The sequence below is a fragment of the Morus notabilis genome, unplaced genomic scaffold (assembly GCF_000414095.1).
Source record: "Morus notabilis unplaced genomic scaffold, ASM41409v2 Scaffold480, whole genome shotgun sequence".
NCBI lineage: Eukaryota > Viridiplantae > Streptophyta > Magnoliopsida > Rosales > Moraceae > Morus > Morus notabilis.
The window spans coordinates 69,676-76,435 of record NW_010367729.1 but is presented as its reverse complement, the minus strand read 5'-3'; positions in this window follow the sequence as shown (position 1 = coordinate 76,435).

Genomic DNA, 6,760 nt, shown 5'->3' with positions numbered 1-6,760 from the left:
TTCATGCTGTAGGTAAGAAACCTATCAGCAATTCTTGAAGGGCAATGGCAAGCGGCGGACGAATGGTGGAGATGGGAATGGATAACGCTCCCGCAGTTATCTTCCGCAGTAAGTTTAAGAAAAATCATGTATATGTATATATGATTTAAAGGTTTCAAGCATGTATGTTTAAAAAGTATAAGTACATATGTATGTTAAGAAAACCGAGGTCGTAGCTAACAACCCTCGTTTTGAGTATTTAAGTTTTAGAACGTTGCAACAGAGCATGCAACAAATAAATAAATTTTAAACATGACGATTTAAATGATTGATTTTAAAAGGGCTTTAAGATGTACTTGAATTTAAGATTTCTCACGAAATCCGTTTTAAAGTCAAAATTAAATGGCCCGATTGAATTGGCTAGTTTTAGAAAGGCTTTTAAAGAGCATTTGAAATAAGAGTTCAAATGCTGCTCTGTTTGAAAGATATTTTTAGAACGTTTTATCTTAACTGAAATTAAGAAAAGCTTTAAGAAATTTAGTGATTCACTTATTTGAAATTATTGTTACAAATTATGAAAGTATTCTTTCTTATATTAAAAAAAAAAAAAATGTTCCGCAAATTTTAAGAAACCCCAGTAAGTACAAGTTAAAAACTAAGTTACGGTGGCGGCCTCATAGGAGGGTCGTCACATTTTATGTATAACTTGGAAAAAAGTACATAAAATATGAGAAGATTTGACCATCAATATAGTATGATCTCAAAATCATCATGATATTTAAATAGATTAGACCGATTAATATTGGTGAAATCATGATTCCTAGCATTTTCCTAATTATTGTTTTATCATTTAATCAAAATCTTGTTTAAAAAAAATAGTTATTATTTATTTTCTAATTTGATTTTTAAATTAAATTTTGTAAAACTTATTCAAAAACTCATGATTTGGTTACTCAAATAAAATTAAAATTTTCAATTTTAATACTTAATAAATATGCTATCCATGTGGAAACGATACTTTTAACTCACACTTTATTACTTGTTAGCAATATCGTGCACTTGCAATTGACACACACGGCAACACGTACCATAATCATAATGATAATATATCATAAGTAGTAATCTAAATATATCATAATCATAATCATAAGTCTTAATCTTAACATACCATAACCATAATCACATCATATCATACATCATAATCTTAACATAGCATTACCATAAGCATACCATATCATAAATCTTAATCAATTTCTTACCGTAACCGAAGCCTTCTCAAGTAGTCATGTACTCTTATAAGCACAATCGTGCATAGGATTTAAACAACAATAACGTGTTGATAGTAGCTGAAATCTAAAACACATAAATACCTCTAATAATCTAGCATACGCATATTTGCCTTCTTATTAGGGATTCACAACAATCAAGAAGACATTAGAAAACAACACAATCACAATATTATCTACATTTTCCCATTTAACATGATCATAATTAAATCTAACTAAGAGACATACATACTTTAAATCAACATAGTCTTATCATGCTATAGTCCTATCATGTCATATCAAACTCATATATTCATAACATAACCTCATATCATATACTATCATGAACTAATCATTCTATAATAACTCACAGCACAATATTATTATGTCATAACAATGTGCATAACTTATCACATACTTAATGGACTAGTATCCTAACGTGCACGAATTAATGGACCCGTGGGAGTGCCTTATGCCGGCTGATGCTCAATCATGTGGCTATCCGAGACTCCAAGCCAATAGGTCTAAGGAATCGCACACACAGACCTCACGTACCATTTAACAAATCGAACTTGGCTTCCAGGAGTGTACCACTAGTTATATGTGGCTTGTCTATCACACCGCAATCACAATCTGTTGGCATTCACATAAGCAGTAACGTGAGTATTCACGGGATTTTATCCATTCTTGACTGGTCGAGGCTCATAGAATTCAACACTGTGACTAAATCATAGACCCAATGACCACTAGAGTCGCCGCACCCAAAGACTACAGAGCATAAAGTCCATCTAACGGACTTAATTAAATATAACTATCATATTAGCTCATTTAATGGACTGGCAATATCCACTAATATGTGAAACTAATCATATCATACTATATGCCAATGTTCATACTTAAATATCATGCCAACAAAATCATATTCTATCTTGTCATGCTATTTCATATATCACACATGTTTCTTAGATGCTCACATAATCATATTAAGCATACAACATTCACAAGGAATTTGAATATTTCCATGTCATGTTCATTGATCATGAAAATTTATAAGTGGCATGATAAACAATAAAAATAGTCCATGAGGCATAATTATAATCACCTTTCATACTGTCATAAACAATCATGGCATCCATACGTAGTAATGGCAAACATAGTCACAAGTAAATTGTAAGCATCACTTGTGCTGTAAATGAGTACTATAGTTACTTTAAGCATTCATATATCCCAAATGTAAGCTCCTTACGCGTCGTTCGATTCACGCACAATGATTAGGTGCACATCTAATTTTAAAAAATATTTATCGTTAATTAGAGCGTTAAAAATTCTTTTAAGAGTATTACAAAACTCTAGAGTTGCTAACAAATTCTTAAGAATAGGAAACCATATTGTTTCCTCTTTCATATCTTAATCAAAATCTCGTAATTACAATCTTACCCATTGTTTCGAAAAACATGGTTCAAGGTTAAGGAAGACTCTTTGAAATTTAATAACCTTGTCCATAACTTAATAAAGCAAAACCAACTGTTTAATTCATAATATACCCTTAATTTTCTTAAAAAAAATTCATCAAACCAAAATATTTAATTTAAAATCCTTAGTTCTTATAGATATAATTTTATTGTATGAAAATTGAAGGAACACGAACACATAACATGAGCTTTCGTTATCCTTCGATATTGTCAAAAGTATACTCTAGCATGAACAATTGGATTTTTAATAAAACCAACCAAAATCTCAGTTTTATTAAACTTTATGTCATCGAAATAAACCATTTGTCATCAAACATAATAATAAAATTTCATACATACTTATAGATATTCAAATATATACAAAATTAGTTATTTAACTATAAGAAAATCCACATATTTAACCAATCTTTAATATCAAAGTATCAACTCCATATTTAATAGCACAAATGTTGATCACAAACAATCTTTTGTAAAAAATAAATTCGTCGACTCTTACAAAAATATTCATAATATATTATAGATATATCAAAAAAATACTGGCCACAGCCCAATCAACGTAGCCCCACAGAGCTTTCTTAGAGCTATTATAAACTAAGTTTCACATTTATTAAGTTCATCAAAAAAAGCTCGTAATCCATATTACAAATTCTAGTCAAGAAATTGACATATTTTTACATGAACTTGTAAAAATCATAACTAATTCTAGAAAAATTATTTTTAAGTGATTTAAAAACCAACTTAAAGCTTAATATGTCTACTTGAATAGAAAAATATCAACTGAGACAAAACAATATATAAAATAACCAGAAAAACTGAAATTTCATAGCTAATCACCGAAACTTATTCATAATCATTTTTTCAAACATATAGCATACAAACTTCAAACAACTAGAGATAAACTTAATGATTATAAAAAATTAAACTCCATTATCAAAATACAAATTCTAATTAAAACCTATGATTTTTAAAGGTTGAGGACTCTCATCCTTAAAGAAACGACAAAGTTTAGCTTCACTTTGATGATGTACTCGTGGCTTGAATTGGGAGAAACATGTTTAGCTGGAATAGTAGATTTGGAGAAGTTAAATATCATCCACTAAAATAAATTGATCAATGAACAAGTTTTGGTAATGACAACTTACCAAAATGGATTTACAATCTTCTATTCTCATATTGGGGCTTGAACCAAATATTTGAGAGGTTTTTAGGGCTCAAAAATCATCTCTAACTCAAGGAAATCAAAGGGGGGTGTTAGTACTATGAGTTGGGAGAAAAAATTTGATGGAAAATTAGAGTTTTGAATGATTTTTTGTGGGTTTTCTATAACTCCTCTACATAGTTACGGGATTCTTTTGTTTTTTTTGAGAGAAAGAGTAAGAGAGGGAGTAAGAGAGAATGGAATATGTCCGAACTTTAGGAAATAATCGATATGTCACCTTCTCTTTCTCTTTTTAATTTTATCTTTTAACCCAACTAAATTTCTATTGGTTATGGTGTATGATGACTCTCAAACAACCAATCAGAAACTTTTTGAAATTCAATTAGCTTTTCTGTTTTGACCAACATATTTTTACAATCGCGTTTTGGGTCCCATATATTTAAAAAATTACGTTTTGATTCCGTATTTTGGCAAAATTGCAAATTTGGCCCCAAAATTGAATCTTTATAAAAAAAAACTCTACTCTTAATTAATTTTGATGCTCCGGTTAAGAATCCGATATTAGAAATTTTATCCATAATTTAATTCACTAAGTTTTGTTCCAATTAATATTTTTGGAAAAAATTTACCCTTCGGACGATAATTTCGTCGGGTGACGCGCGAGCTTAGGACATCCAAATCCTCTTTCATTGTGATGAGAAAATCATAAAACACATAATAATCATAAAGCTCACCACAAAATTTCATAAGTATCCAAGATAGAGTTAAGGAGTGTTACAATTTTTGTTTGCTATTGAGTCATAATTATAACAAATTTTTACACCCACAAAATTCATGAATGTCCCCACCAATCAAAATCTATGTGTATGACAATTTTACCATGCATTAAAATTACATCGAAGCCCATTAATATTCTCTCTTATTAATTATTAATAGAAATTTAGAAATATTATTCTTTTCAAAAAAAGAAAAAAAGAAAAAGAAAAAATTAAGCATGCACCCACATTAATCATATTAGAAAGTATGTTTCAAAAGAATGAAGAAACTTACACCCACATCTTTATTAACACTAATTCCATTTTCATAAATCCTAAATATTTTTTATTAAATTCTTTGAAAATTTCAATGGTGATTCTAATTGAAACAAAAATAAATAAATAAAACGTGTTTCTTGAAAAGTCAAAAAGTTTAAGTATGTACTTCTAATATTTTACTTTCTTAGAACTTCTAATATTTTACTTTCTTAGAATTTCTCCAATTTTTTTTCTTTTTCTGTTTGTTAGTTTTTTTATGATAATTGTTTGCGGTTTTTCTTATAATTCAAACTCTTCTTGTACATTTTCCCCTTCTTGGACGGTTTTTTTTTATTTTTTTGAAGGAAGCATTCATGGACGTGGAGGCTTCGTCTCTAGATAAGATTAATGTCCTAAGGGTGATTAACTATTTTGTTTCCTGCTCATGAAATCCTTTTATATAATAATTATAATGAATAAAATAATAATAACTAATTTGGCATTAGTTTATGATATTTACACATTTTTTTTCTAGAAAAAACTACAATACCTCCTTTTCTTTTCGATATCCATATACCCTTTCTTGACCATCAGATTGGCATCATACGGTGGATAAATAAACAAACTCAACATTCCTAATATGAGCCATGCACACCAGATTAAAAACAAAAGCGAGAGAAACTAGATTTGGAATACTCGTTGCCGTCAACGATGTGCGTGGAGGAAATCACTGAAAATTAGGTCGAGACGGCGGGAGCTGTTGGGTGGCATTCCACCACCATGGATCACGACGGAAATTGTCACCCACTGCTGTCGCGAGGATAGAAATTGAGTTCACTATCACAACGCGACCCAGGTGACTGAGTTCATCGCAACGGAGTTGCGAAACAACCCATCGTGACCTGTCCCTGGTAGTTGCGACAAAGGTCGCGACGACTCATCGTCACGATTAAGGTCGCGACCCCGTTACGACGGAGATCACCACATGGCGATTTTTGTTAATCATTCTAACATAAAGGGAAAACTTGTTAACGAAACAAAGTTAGAGAGGAAAGGGATGTTACTTTTTAAAGGGACAAAATGTTAAAATGATCATAATTCAGGAGGAATTTTTGAAATTAATCCTAAATAAATTGATAAGTTTAAATTTATATATTATTTATTAAGTAATAAGTGTATATAAGAAGTGGATTTCATCTCTTATTCAAATCATTCAAAATATCTTTCTTGGCACAGACATAGAAATATAATTTTTTTTTTTTTTTTGCAAAGTTTACGTTTTTTTAATATTTTAGAATATTTGAAGGAAGATATCTAAGAAATTATCACCCAATTAGTAAAATTTATTTAGTTTTTCTTCAATATCTTACCTAAGAAAAATGGTTTTAAATATGTAAAGGTATTGATTTTATAAGAAGACTACATCACATTACTTTACACAACTAAACATAGTGAAATAATATTCTTAAAAATTTGAGGAAGAATTCTTATGTATAACTAAATATGATAATTTTTTGAGAATTTGAGAAAGAATTCTTACGTATAACTAAATATAATAATGTATGCTTCCTGTTCGAATCATATTACTTTTTATCAATTTTTTTGATAATATGATTCATACACACCAAATACCTCTTATAATTCTCATTGGAAGCTTTGCTATCTCTTAAAGATTTGTGTTACCACAACAACAATTAACATATTAAGTTATATACAGATTTTTTACAGATTATAGTTTTACAAAAATTGAAGGAAAATAAATATAACTTTAAAAATTCTTTATTATTATTATTATTAATTTTATAAAAATAGTAAGTATTTACCCTTTAAAATATATTATTATTAAATAATAAAATAGACAATATCGTAATT